At 46.5% G+C, this 15,092-nt stretch overlaps 1 non-coding gene across 1 annotated transcript; it reads left to right on the top strand.

The window, feature by feature from the left end:
- The first annotated feature begins 6,096 nt into the window (after positions 1–6,096).
- On the top strand, positions 6,097–6,290 carry LOC137093328 (small nucleolar RNA SNORA74). Its single transcript, XR_010908428.1, has one exon. It is a non-coding gene; the product is annotated as a small nucleolar RNA SNORA74 (small nucleolar RNA).
- Positions 6,291–15,092: the final 8,802 nt, after the last annotated feature.

The raw sequence follows: 15,092 nt of genomic DNA, 5'->3' as shown, positions 1-15,092 counted from the left end.
GCCCATCTGATGGCCAAACACTCCTTCTCTATGGTGCTGTACTTAGCTTCCCTCTTGGAGAGCTTACGGCTAATGTACAGCACCGGCCGCTCTCCCCCCTCCACCTCCTGGGCCAGGACTGCGCCCAGCCCCCTGTCCGACGCGTCAGTCTGCAACAAGAAAGGGAGAGAAAAGTCAGGGGAGTGTAAAAGCGGCCCGCCACATAGAGCAGCCTTCACTTGGGTAAAAGCCTGTTGACACGGCTCCGTCCACTGGACCGTATCTGGTAGCCCCTTTCTAGTAAGATCAGTCAAAGGGCTGGTGAGGTCCGAATAATTTGGTATAAACCGTCTATAATATCCCGCCAGCCCCAAGAACTGTCTTACCTCCTTTTTGGTCTTGGGCCTCGGACAGGTTGCAATTGCGGCAGTCTTATCAATTTGGGGATGCACCTGCCCATGACCCAAGTGGAAGCCCAGATACCTTACTTCCACCCGCCCAATCGCACACTTCTTCGGATTGGCCGTGAGCCCCGCTCCCCTCAGCGACCTCAGGACCGCCCTCACATGCTGCATATGCCGCTGCCAATCGTGACTATAAATCACTATGTCATCCAGGTACGCAGCAGCATATGCAGCATGGGGACGCAGAATCCTATCCATGAGTCGCTGGAAGGTTGCGGGCGCCCCGAACAAGCCGAAAGGAAGCGTGACAAATTGGTGTAATCCAAATGGCGTGGTGAAAGCTGTTTTTTCTTTGGACAATGGAGACAAGGGGATCTGCCAATAGCCCTTTGTTAAGTCCAGTGTCGAATAAAATCGAGCCGTGCCTAACCGATCAAGCAACTCGTCAACCCGCGGCATTGGATACGCGTCGAATTTCGACACAGCGTTCACCTTGCGGTAGTCCACACAGAACCTGACCGAGCCGTCTGCTTTGGGAACCAGAACTATCGGGCTCGCCCAGTCACTGTTGGACTCCTCGATTACTCCCATGTCGAGCATTGCGCCTAATTCTTCCTGAACTACGTTTTTCTTGTGTTCAGGCAAGCGATACGGCCGGCTGCGAACTACCACGCCCGGCTCAGTCTCGATATGGTGCTGAATCAAGTCGGTACGTCCCGGTAGGGGCGAGAACACGTCAGCGAACTCCGCCTGCAATTTCGATAAATCAGTGAGTTGTAACGGTGAGAGGTGATCTCCCCCAGGGGCCAACGCGACTGATTGCGCTTTAATGCTCGCCTCTGGCCCGAGATCATCCTCTCCCCCGATCACCGTTGCCAACAACACCGATTCCACCTCATTCCATTTTTTTAGCAGGTTGAGGTGGTATATTTGACGTGCCCCGTTCCTATCGGATCGTATCACTTCATAATCGAGCTCTCCTATCTGTCGTGCGACCTCAAACGGCCCCTGCCACTTTGACATTAATTTTGAGCTCGACGTTGGGAGTAGAACGAGCACTTTCTCTCCCGGTGTGAATTTGCGTAGTTTAGTACCCCTGTTATATGACCGGCTCTGGCGGTCCTGGGCTTGCAACAAATTCTCCCTAGATAGCCGCCCCAATGTGTGGAGTTTTGTTCGCAAGTCCATGACGTACTGAATTTCGTTTTTGGCCAACGAAGGCCCCTCCTCCCAAGTTTCTCGTAGGACGTCCGGCACCCCCCGTGGCTGCCGACCGTAGAGAAGCTCGAAGGGGGAAAACCCCGTGGAGGCTTGCGGGACCTCGCGCACAGCAAATAAGAGGGGTTCTAACCACCGATCCCAATTTTTGGCGTCTTCCTGTACGAATTTACGGATCATGGATTTAAGAGTGCGATTAAATCGTTCGACCAAGCCGTCTGTTTGTGGGTGATAGACGCTGGTTCGAATGGATTTAATGCCCAATAATCCGTACAATTCGCTTAACGTGCGTGACATAAACGCCGTGCCTTGATCAGTGAGGATTTCCTTCGGAATCCCCACCCGGGAGATTAAACGAAACAGTGCGTCCGCAACACTCTTCGCCGAGATGTTGCGGAGAGCCACTGCTTCCGGATATCGTGTTGCGTAGTCCACGATAACTAGCGCAAAACGATGTCCGCGTGCGGATCGCTCTAATGGCCCGATGAGGTCCATCGCAATTCTCTCGAAGGGGACCTGCATTAATGGAAGGGGGCGCAATGGCCCTTTTGGGGCGGCCAGTGGATTCACCAACTGACATTCCGGACAAGACGCGCACCACCTGCGCACATTGTCATGAATGCCTGGCCAAAAAAATCGGGTCATTAAACGATTCAGCGTGGCCGCCTGTCCCAGGTGGCCCGCCATTGGGTTAGAATGAGCCGCCTGGAAAAGCATTTCCCGGCGGCTCTTTGGTACTAACAGCTGGGTTGTATCTAGCTTTGTCTGAGTGTCTTGGGTCACTCGATACAACCGATCCTTAATTATGGCAAAATATGGATACGAGACAGGCAAGGCAGGTTGGAGAGACTGACCGTCAATCGATCGGACCTGTTGGAAGGCGTTTTTGAGGGTCTCATCTTGTGACTGCTCCAGCGGAAAGTCATCGCGGTCCGAGAGAATCAGTCTCTCGACCCCGCTCGGTTCCTCTGAAGCTGTTCCCAAGGGTCCCGTATCAGTCTCGCCCACCTGCACTCGCACCGCCCCGTTCCTAGCCTTGTTTTCCCAAGCGGCATCCGCGCATAACGACCCCAGTAATGCCGAAAAGGCGGGCCAATTCGTCCCCAGAATTAGCGGATGCCGGAGGTGGGGACTAACCGCCACCTCAACACTATGCTTTTTCCCCCTAAACTGTATCGTGACTGGGACAACCGGATATTCCACCACATCCCCGTGCACACACCGTACCTTAACCATGCGGCTTGTATCCAATGCCCCCGGCTGCATCAGGCTTTGATGGATCGAGGTTTGGTTACACCAAGGCCTGATATGTACCCCCCTTGATACTTACAGGAATTTGGTACTCTCCTGCTTGATCGGGGGTGGTCCGCTGGACGTCCGGGATCCGGATCATTGTCCCGATGTCCATCCTCGGACATCGGTCCACAAAATGATCCGGATCACCGCACCGCCAGCAGGCCAGCCCAGGCTTACCCGCCACCCCTGCGGCGGGGAGTGGGTTGGAAAATGAGCGCGGGGAGGGCGCGGAACCAGAGCCATTGTCACTACCAGCCCCCAGCGGCCCTGCCCCCCTGGGCGGGACCCGCGAACTCCCAGACGGTCCAAGGCCCATCCCACCCCGGCCTCTGGGGGGGACGCGAGGAGGGCCTGGAGGGCGGGACCTGGGGAGAGGGACAGGTCGAGAGAGAGTGAGAGAGGGGGGAGAGAGAGAGGGAGAAGTTAATGGGGGTTCACCGACCCCCGGGCACGCCACCAGGTGGTCCTCCGCCAAGTTGATGGCCGTCTCCAGCGACGTGGGCCGGTGGCACTGGACCCACTCGGCGGTCTTCCTGGGGAGCCGAGTGATAAACTGCTCCAGCACCACCAGATCGACAACAGGGTCCACGTCGCTGCCGCCGGCCAGAAGCCATCTGCGGCACTCGTCCCGGAGCTGTTGGGCCAACGCGAAGGGTCGACCGGACTCACCGCACTCCAGGGACCGGAAACGCTGACGATGTTGTTCCGGGGTCCGGCCGACCCGCTGAAGGATGGCCTTCTTTAGATCATCGTAGTCCAGGAGGTTCGCGACCGGTAGTTGTTGCGCGGCCGCCTGGGCTTCTCCAGATAGTAGGGGGATGAGGCGCACCGGCCACTGTGCCCCGGGCCACCCGCAGGCCTCCGCGGCTTTCTGGAATAGGTCCACGAAGGCCTCGGGGTCGTCTTCCGGCCCCATCTTCTGAAGGGGCACGTGAACCGGTGCGCTGGCCCGTGCGGCGGCCTCGGCGCGGACCTCCCGGTCCATCCAGCTCCGGAACCGCTCGCGGTCCTCTTGCTGTCCTTGGACGATCGCCTCGAAGCGGCGCTCCTGTTCGGTCCGAAGGTCCAGCAACGCCTGGTGGTGTTCTTGGTGAAGGACCGCGAGGGAGTTGATGACATCCGCAAATGGCGAGGCGGAGGGCGTTGTCATGGCGGCGGCACTGTCCTACTTCCTTCCCGGGTTTCGGCACCAGTGTAGCAAAGTTCGTGAATGTGAGGAAGGAAGAGGACACGGGGGTCGGCTAGACGGTTGTTGCTCTTTTATTTTGTAACTCAATAGTCAAACACACTCAATAGTGTGGCTTCTCTCAGACTCAAAACAATAGCGATCACTTCCGGGTCGGCACTTCCGGCTTCCGGCAACTCAGTCTCTGTATGGGTTTGGCAACAACCGTCCTGACTCTCTCTCTCCCTGGTCTCTGGTTCCGCTGGTGTTTTATCCCGTCTCCGCGCTCATTACTGGAACAAGAGACAGGTGTTATTAATCTGCGTCCAACCCACTTACCGCTCGTCCCGCGGCCCTCTCTCCCGCTGCAGACCTCGCTGAACCACGCCCCCCTTGCCACAACAGTTATTCAATGTATAATATGGAAGCTTACCGTTAATTGGTTTAAACCGTGTGTAATACAATTATTATTATTTTTTTTTTTTTTTTTTTTTTTGCAGCCTACAATACGACAAAAAGTTTTTCTTTTTGTAAAATAAAGAAAACAAGGATGTTCTGCCATCTCACAATACTTGAAGCACAGACGTGAGAAATGTATAAAATAATTTAAGTATCTAATTTTAAAGTTTGGGAGAAAGAGAAGCAGATCTAAATAAGCGTTAGGCCTACGGCATGAAAGAGAACTCAGGTACGGTTTTCTGTTTATTTTGTTTAGCTATTGATTTAAAGAAAAATCTCTAATAGCAGCGATGGGTTTATACCGTGAGACTGCTTGAACATCATTAATACACAATCATTTAACCAAACAATACAGCTGGACAGAGTGAATACTGATCTAGAGTCAGTGTTTGACATTTTATTAGGCTAATAGTTAACTTTTTGTCAGTCAGCACTTTACATGCAGGAATTTCCCAGAATATAGGTGGATTTAGAAATACAAAATAAATCAAATAGCCTCCATGTATGCTGCAGGCAAGACATCAAGTAGTTACCGTCGACTGTTAATTAATTCTGCAAATGTTCAAATGTAATTGAACGATTGCAAATGTTGATGCAGAGACTATGAGTGCTTAGAAACGGATCTGTGTCCGAAAATATATATTTTTTAAAAAGCTTTGAATTTGCGAATCGATTCGAATGAATCAGTTCATTAGAGCGAGCGATTCGTTCGCGAATCAGACGTCACCGCGTAACGTCACGCTCGCTCTTCTTCGGTGGTGGTGTGGAGCAGCGCTATAAATGGCGAAGCGTTCTTCAGTGCGTTCCCTCATTCTGCGATGTTGCGGTGGAAGAGAGACAGAACTCATGAAGCTGAGGAAGGCAGATTGCTACAAGGTAAATCTGACTAAAACAACGAATTGAGTACAATATGTAGGGTTACATAAGTGACGAGGTACAGTTTCGTTGATGATTGCTTCAAAATGCGTGTGCTGCTAGCTGAGCGCGCGGGATTCCGTAGCACATGGTTTTTCCTCAGTACTTTAAAGCGGGAAAAAGTCTTTTGACTTTAGTATATTTTTCACGTCATTACATTGTTTAAAGCATAAGAAACGAATGGAAATATTTTTAAAGAATTATTTTATTCATGTTATTCTATGACACGGCACTCGGTAGTTTAATAAATAAAACGTTTATGTTAGACTTTTTTTTTTATTCACCAATCAAGTTTGTGTTTTTGTTTTTAACCAAACGCAATATAAAGATGATTCTCAACTATATTATGAAAGATACAATAGAATGTATTAAAATACAATTTTACTTCATGCAATATGTGGGTAAATTGGTCATATATGGGTTTTCCCATTAAATGCATCCAACATCGTCTCTAATTTGCATATTAATGTGTTCTTGGAGCAATATGTAATGAGTAAAGTATATTCATTACTTTACACTTTAATGTGTATATTGGTGTTTATTTTAGGTGTCTGAATGCGGCGTTGACCCCAGATGAAGCCAGAGCTGCTGTATCTCTGAGGTGAGTGTGTGTGCCATGTGTTTTGAGGTGAGTGTGTGTCTTCTGTGTGTGTTTGTGGACCCAGCGGTAGTCAGCTGTGCAGGCCAGCCCGTGCCTGAGCTAGTGTTACTCTGCTGGGACAGTAAGGCGCGGCCGTCTGTGCTCCTCAGGTTTGGCTGTTTTAGTGACTCCTGAGCAGCACTGGCCGTGCCGGGCCCTCTGAGAGTGGACTGTGCTCTCCACATGAGCCGGCCCTAGTCTGAGGGCCCACACTCCGTCACATGACAAGCTTGGTTTGACAAAGTTGACTTTGATCTTCTGTACTATTTAAGCTTTTTATTCTTGGACTAAAATGTCTAAATGCTCCTACTGCCTAGACTCTTCAAGCTCTCTACACCAAACTCAGATCTTCAGACTGATCCGGTCTGCGGTTTTCCTAAAAATGTTAATTTAAACTTGGAAAAGTCCCATAAACTTACTTTGACAGTTGGACTTTACAAAAATGCAAATGCTGAACCGCACCAGAGGGTTAAAGTGCTTCTGTTTGGCTGACGTCACTAATGCGGCTTTAATTTCAACACCTCCGTTTCATGATCAACACAGTCCCAATACACCAATATAGCAGTCCCATTAGGGAGGTAAAGCGGGTCGTGTGCCTTTTCATGTTGCCTGATCTGTCTTTTCCTCCCATCTCTGCAGGAAAAGCCTACTACACTTCTCTTTATTCACCGCTAATGTCATAATGTGTGTTTGACAGTGCTTTCTCTCATTGTAGGAAAGGTGTGTGAAGATCTGTTCCTGAACCCTTTTTCTCTTTTATAAAGAGGTTGGCTATTTAAATGATCAGTGCTTGGTGTTTATTTATGTGAACGCATGATCTACAGCGATCCCGGGGACCTTTAGGGCAAATTTACTAGTTACAGGTCCAACATTTTGTTTTGTTTTTCTGTGCACTTTGTATTTGTAAATGATTTGAACTTGAAATAAAGGCCGAGTTGTTACTCTTTGTAAGTCTTGTATATTTGACTGTAATGGGTTTTGTCAGCATTTCTGATCGGATAATTAGATCTCAATGGATGGGTTTAAAACAGTTCACTACATTTAAGGACAATGGCCCTCATTTATCAAAAGTGCGTACACCAAATTTCCAGCGTACACCTTGCGTACACCCAAACCCACGGTGACTTTGAGATTTATCAATATGGACGTTGGCGTACGGCACGCTCAAATCCTACGCCAGCTCAGGAGGTGGTGTACGCACGTTTGAGTTAGTGGGAAAATGCGCAGAAAAACAATTCCTAACACCACAAAACGCACTGACAAGATATGCTGTATTATGACCCACTGTTAAAAACCACAACAACAACATTCAGTGTTTATTTTTGTGCAACATGAACGTCAATGTTTAATTTGTGTGACTTTACCAAAGCGTTTGATTTGTAGGCATATGTATTCCTCCAGTCGCGAGCCTGTGCGCTTTATCTGACGTTTCAGGCCCGCCTGGCCCGGCAGCTGCGCACGGACTGGGACTAAAATAATTCAGACTGACAAAATAATAAAAATGACATTCTTCTTTTAAACAATAATAGTAATAAAATCAATAAAAACGACACTCTTCTTCTAAATAACAAGCGTCATTAAGAATAATAATCATAATAATAAGAATAAGAATCTTACAAATTGTCATGTAATTATTAATGTGAATGAATCTTACTCCACATCACATCATCATCACTATTGTACACCCCAATACATGTGCCGTGATACGAAATTAAATGCTAATTGTTTCAAAACGTGCTGTAAAATAATGCATTGTGATGGTAATTTATCATCCAAACAGCTTTAAACTGCTGGAGTGCGCTTCTCAACCTCCTAAGAGTACTCGTAATTTGGGTCCATATTTTGTTTTTGTAGGTGCCTTTAATCCCACTCTTTAAACTCCCAAATAAAACAATTTCGTTTTTTTTTTCACTTATTCCCTGGTGATGGTCTCGATGGGCGCGTCTCAATCATCTCACTAGTTCAGTAGTCAGGGCACTGATCAGGGAGTCAGCCCATTGACTTATGTCCTAATCAGTACCCTGACTAGTGGACTAGTGAGATGATTGAGCGCGCCCGATCTCCACGTCGGAGAAGTTTCGCTTCTTTGCCGTCTTCTGTTTGTCCATGACGTAAAATGAGGGCGTGGGAGAGGCGGAGACTTGAATATATAGGGGCGTGTTATTCTAATGACGATCGTTTTCAGCCGCCGCATTTATCAAGGGCAAGTATTGCGTACACCTGGATTGCAGAGGTGCGCACAGTTTCATAAATCAGGCGGTGAGAGGAGTGTAAGCATAATCTTACGCCAACATATACACCGGTTTCTACGCAAGATTGATAAATGAGGGCCAATAAGTGTCGTTTTTATTTATTTTTCACTTGATGCTTTTTACTTTGCACAAGACAAAATAACTGACGTGCAAATTATGAAAATCCAATATATTGGGGTTCCCTATCGAGAGGTTCCTCGTTGTAACGGTGGTGGCCGCCATAACCTCAATTTAATAACTTATATCCCAAAATTTCAGGCGCCAGACAGTTCTAAACTGCCAAAACACAATTATACTTTATATATATATTTTCCCATAAAGACACAATTTCATTTCATTTTCACAGAGGAATTTATTGCTTCAAAAACTCCAAACAATAGGGATTTCAGGTAAGAAGACACAAAAACAAAGGTGACATGTCAGTTTGTGATAATTCCATTATCAAAAAAAAAAAAAAACATGAAAGATGAAATCGTGCAATTGATGACGACACTGGTTACAACTCCCTGAAAGTCTGCGTCGGCAGATTCGTACTTCCACCTTCTCGCAATACAATTTGCCGTAAATGGAGAGTTTAAAGGGACCTCATCAGGCTCCAGGATGAAAGGGACAGCCTTTGAACTTGTCTCGTTTCCAGCCGATCATTGAAGTGCGTCGCATCAGAAGTCACAGACTCCGCGTCGTACCTGACAGCGTGCGATGAACAAGCAGCCGTTTTCTTCCACGGTAACCAAATTCTCTCTCTCTCAATCAAATTAACTCCTCGCTTATGCTGACCAACAACAACACTGACGTGTCCTTTTTTCCTAGCTCTCAGGTGAAATAGACCTCACCTTTATATACTTATTTCCGCTAATTAATTTACTCCACCCTATTCGTTTTAAAGTGACAGTAAAAGTAAATTCCTATTTGCAATTCTGTTACACTCTTCCCCCCTGGAAGAAAACAACCCCTGGTTGTTTTAAGGAAAACTCCAAATTAAAATCCTAAGAAATCTTCCTCATCAGAAGCTTCTTGAAATAGATCCAGGAGTTTTTTCCTTTCTTGCAACTCCAACTCCTCAGCTGTTGGATTGCACATTTTCAAATTGCAGACGTGAGCGGTACGCACATCCTCCTCGGTGTCTTCCAGAACTGTTTGGTAGTTCAAAGGACCCAGCTGGTTGGTAATACGGTAAGGACCTTTCCACTTCTGTGCTAGTTTTGCACTAAACTTACGCTGGGCGCTAGACTGTGGGAAGTTACTTAACCATACGCGATCCTTGCGTTTGAATGTCAGCTCTCTCCTATTTTGGTTATAATTTCTTAGTTGTCTCATCTTGGCTTTCTTGCTGTGTTCTTTGGCTTGAGCCTGCAGATGATGAACCACGTCATATGAGGCAGCATCTGGAGTTAGGTTAGCTCCATGGAGTATTTTGTCCATCAGACTTTGGAGTTTCCTGCCGAGCTGAAGTTCTGCTGGATATAGACCAGTGGTCTCTTGAACAGCTGAATTCATGGCGAATCGGAATTCTGGCAAGAACTGGTCCCACCTTCTGTGATTTTCATCCACATAAGCTGCCATCATGTTCTTTAGAGTTTGATTCATTCTCTCCGTCATGTTGGTTTGTGGATGGTAAGCAGTGGTTAGTTTTGGGGTAATGCTCCAGTTTTCACATAACTCTGAATATAGCTGAGACAAACTGAACACACCTCTGTCTGACAGGATGAAATCTGCTACGCCCCACCGTGTCAGAATTTCTTTTCTAAAAATGGAGGCAATATTCTGTGCAGTGGCTTTACGAATGGGGAACACCTCTACCTATCTGGAATAATAGTCAACAAACACAAGCAGGTATTCATTTTGGTTTACACTCCAGGGTAATGGTCCCTTAATGTCAACTCCTAACATTTGATTTGGATGGTTGGTTGTGGTTGGCTGTATTTTTCCAGCAGGTTTTTGATTATCATGTTTCACTGTTTGACATTTTACACAGGTTTTCACATGCTGTTTTACATCAGTCCACATACCAGGCCAAAACGCTACTTCTTGGAGCCGTTTGTAAGTTTTGTAGATCCCTCCATGGCCACTCATGGGAGTGAAGTGATAATGCTTCACTAGGCAGAATTGGAGACTGGTTGGAATGTAGATTCGATAATGCAGTTGGTTATTTGACAGGTATGTTTTCTGATGCAGTGTGTCTTCCAAAACTTCATACTGATCCACCAGACTTGTACAATATTCTGCAACTGCTTTCAATATTTTTGTAACTTCTGGATCTTTGTGTTGTTCTTCCCACAAGACGACATCAGACACAGGCAGTTCTGGATCTTTTTCGCTAGTGTACAGGTTACATGTGGATGCAACAGAAGACCTGGATAGAGCATCAGGAGCTACATTTAGCTTTCCCTTTCTGTACTCAATGATAAAATCAAATTACTGCAATCGCAGTACCCAACGGATGAGGCGACTGGCGGTCTTGGTCGAGTTCATTACCCACTGCAGTGCAGAATGGTCAGTGACAACTGTGAAAAGTTTGTGCTCTAAGTAGTGTTGCCACTTTTCCAGGGCCCAGACGACTGCAAGGCACTTCTTCTCCGTTGCAGTGTAGTTGACTTCGGCTCCTGTTAAGGTTCTGCTTGCATAAGCGATAACTTCCTCTCTACCAGCATCCCTCCGTTGTGCCAAAATGGCACCCAAACCAGTGTCACTGGCATCAGTGTATACCATGAATGGGCGGTCAAATCCAGGATGGCCAAGGATGGGGGGTGAGGTGAGGCAAGACTTCAATTGGTTGAAAGCTTGTTGACACGGTGTTGTCCACTAAAAACAATGTCCCTTTTTTCAGCGCGTTGAGGGGTTCAGCAATCCTGGAAAAGTTTGGAACAAATCGGTGATACCACCCTGCTAACCCAAGAAACCGCTGAACTTCTTTTAAGTTCTTGCACACAGGGTAGGAATGAATGGCTACAGTTTTACCATGGTCAGCTGAAATACCATTGATGTTTACAACATGTCCTAGGAAAGTGATTTCTTGAAGACAAAACTTGCTTTTTGTCAAGTTAATGGTCAGTCCAGCAGTTTCTAGCTTCTGAAGCACAGCCTGGAGATTGTGGAAATGCTGAGTGACTGAAGGAGAGTAAATGATGATATCATCTATTTACACAAAGCATCTTTTCCTCCGTAATTCTCCCAGAACTGTCTCCATGAGCCTCTGAAAAGTTGCAGGGGCATTTTTGAGACCAAATGGCATAACGTTAAAGTGATATAGGCCTGTCGGAGTAATGAAGGCAGTCTTGTCCTTACTGTCGGGATCCATGGTCACCTGCCAGTATCCTCTATTGAGGTCAATAGTGGTAAAGATTGCTGCTCCAGACAGGGATTCAAGAATTTCTGTAATGTTTGGCAAAGGATACGCATCCTTTTCTGTTAAAGCATTTACCCTTCGGTAATCTGCACAAAATCTTAACTTTCCATCTTTTTTTTGGAACTAGGACCACCGGTGAGGACCAACCAGAGTGAGATGGCTCTACAATTCCCTCTGTCAACATCTCCTCAAGCTGCTCATCCAGTGCCAGTTGCTTCATAGGAGACAATCGGTATGGTCGTTGTTTGATAGGTACTTGGTTGTTGGTGTAGATATAGTGTTGGAGAACCTCAGTACGTCCAGTCCGAAGAGTACACACCCGAGGTCGGCATTCCAGGATTTGTAGTAATTGTTGCTTCCCCTCAAAAGGTAAATGTGCAGCTTCCACAGCATTTTTTATCAGTGTTTTTTCATCTATATTGTCAAGATGTTGAACTAGCAGTGGAGATGATGGAGGGGGGACAGAAGTCAACAAGGAAAGAGTTTGTGGGCTTTGCTTACGTGCTCGTTGTTCTTTTGGTAGGGTTGAAATCGGCACACTGGGATTTCCTGGTTGAAAGGGGTACTCTTTCATTGGGTCAAGCTTGAAAGAATACTTCTGATCAATGACATTGATTTGCAGCCCACTGAAGAAAATAAAGTCCAGCCCCAAAACTACAGCGTAGGCTAGGGCTTGGGAAGAAAGTATAGCAGCAGGTAACACAAAAGCTTTGTCATGCAGATGTATCGTAATATTCATCCATCCTAATGGAATCTCTGCCTCTCCATTTGCCAGATAAAGAGGACCCCGGGACCAGGGGTGAAGCTGGTCTGGTGATACAAGTGCTCTCATAAGACTTTCATGAATGAGTGTGAAGCTTGCACCAGTATCCATAACGGCTTTTCCTAACCATGTTTTTATACGGATGGGGACAACTAATTGTTGAGGAACCACCACTTGTTCATTAGAACTTGGAGAAGAAGAGGTTCTCTTGGATGCTGATGGTGATGTGTGCATTCTTGTTGCAACAACAGAGCTGTTCGAAGGTTGACCGCTTGACTTGGACTGATTATAATGTTTACTGTGGGTGGAATATGGTGGTCCAGATGACGTTGGAAATACAGTGTGTGGACACTTGCCAGGTGGATGCTGTCCCCTACATTTCCAACACTTAACTGGAACTTTCTCAACAGATCAATTGTCTGGGTGTTTTTGTGTCAGGGGTGGATAGCTGGAACCCACTCAACCTTCATACCACAGCTGCTGTTCATAATCTTTTTCTAACTGATGACCCAGTTTGACAAGCTCCTCCACAGTTTTTACTCAACTATGCAGTTGGCTGGCCAGGTAAGGCTTTATATTTATAAGTATTATTTTTTTACCATCTCATCCTCTGTTAAGTCCGTCTTCCATCTTTTGCAGACTGCTCTGTAATAAAATGCGAAGTATCTAATGCATTCCTTCTCACCTTAAATTCTTGTACGAACCCGTTCAGCCAGTTCGTCCTCATAATCTTCAGCCAGGAAAGCAGACAGAAATTCAGTCTCGAACTCACTCCAGGTGTTTATGCTAGAACGTCTGACCTCCCACCAGTCACGAGCTGTTCCGTATGAGACAGTACGAAAGGTAGCCAGGATGTCTGTATCACGAGGGGATGTAAGGCCAAGAAGTCATGGCATTTGGTGAGATACAGTAAGGGGTCTGCATCATCTGAAGTCCTTCCAAATGTGGGGAAAGTGAATTTAATGTGATCACTTTTAACCACAGATGGTGAAGAAGTTAGAGGAATCACTGGAGTAATTTCAGATGGCAGGGAAGAAGGTGGGGTTCTGGGAACTGGTGGGGCCAACATACTTAAGTGTTGTTGATCCACACGGTCCTTCTTGACACTGTGAAATCCTTTCTCCACTTCAATTTTTACCTCTTTTAAACTCGTGAGACATTTTTCCGTTTGTGCAACACATTGTTGTAGTTTTACAGTGATCTGATCATGGCTTGTTTGGAACAAATGTTGAACAGCTTGGTTGTCCTGCTGAAACTCTGACCGGAGCTGATCAACGATGAAACGTACTTCAGACACCAAGGTAGATTCCACCTTTTGGAGTTCCCCTGTGATCATTAATTTCATTGCTTTAGTCAACTTATGTGTTTCAGACTCCCCTGGTTGCTTAGCAGTAGTAAACAGGGTGAACACTTGATTCTTGTTATCCTCCACTTTTGCAGTGATCGCTCTCAATCACTGTTACTCACCCAGTTAAAATCCATGTGGTAGTGGTCTATCGTCCTCCAGGTCACCTCGGTAACTTTGTGGAGGAGTTGGATGTGTTACTTTCTAGCTTCCCTGAGGATGGCACTCCACTGATTCTGCTGGGTGACTTCAACATCCATCTTGATAAACACCTAGCTGCAGACTTCAGCACTCTACTGACTTCATTTGACCTTAAGTTAGTATCTACTACGGCTACTCACAGATCAGGTAACCAATTAGACCTTGTATACACACGCAACTGCTCCACGGACAACACTTTAGTTACTCCATTACACACCTCAGACCACTTTCTCATCACTCTTAACCTCATACTGACTCCTGATACAACACGCACTCCTACACAGATTACCTTTCGGCGTAATCTACGCTCCCTCTCTCCCTCTCGCCTATCCACTATGGTTTCATCTTCACTCCCTCCACCTGCTCAGTTCTCAGCACTGGACACTAACAGTGCTACCAACACTCTTTGCTCCACTCTAACATCCTCCTTAGACAGTTTTTGCCCCCTCTCATCCAGACCAGCCCGCCCCACCCCATCTGCCCCCTGGCTGTCTGAAGTTCTCCGTGAACATCGCTCTGGACTCAGGGCGGCAGAGAGGAAATGGCAGAAATCTAAAAACTATACTGACCTTACCTTGTATCAGTCGCTTCTCTCTTCTTTCTCTACAAATGTCTCCACTGCTAAAACAACATACTACCACAACAAAATCAACAAATGCTCTGACTCTCGCAAACTCTTTAAAACATTCTCCTCTCTCCTTTGTCCTCCTCCTCCCCCTCCTTCATCAACTCTTACAGCTGATGACTTTGCATCATTTTTTACAAACAAAACATCCCTCATCAGCAAACAGTTCTCCTCATCACAAACTGACAAGCACATCTCAACAACTAACACGAACACGCTTCCATCCTTCTCTCCGCTCTCCGAGGCAGATATTTCTAAACTCATCCTTTCCAATCACCCTACTACCTGTCCACTTGATCCTATACCCACTCACCTCCTTCAGGCCATTTCTTCTTCAATCACTCCTGCACTCACTCACATTGTCAACACTTCTCTTCACACGGGAACCTTTCCCACAGCATTTAAGCAGGCTCGGGTAACCCCACTGCTTAAGAAACCCTCTCTGAATCCAGCACTTTTAGAAAACTACCGACCGGTATCCCTT

The sequence above is a fragment of the Pseudorasbora parva genome, chromosome 11, assembly GCF_024679245.1.
Source record: "Pseudorasbora parva isolate DD20220531a chromosome 11, ASM2467924v1, whole genome shotgun sequence".
Lineage (NCBI taxonomy): Eukaryota > Metazoa > Chordata > Actinopteri > Cypriniformes > Gobionidae > Pseudorasbora > Pseudorasbora parva.
Note: the sequence above shows the minus strand (reverse complement) of the source record. Positions and strands in the feature narration are given on the sequence as shown.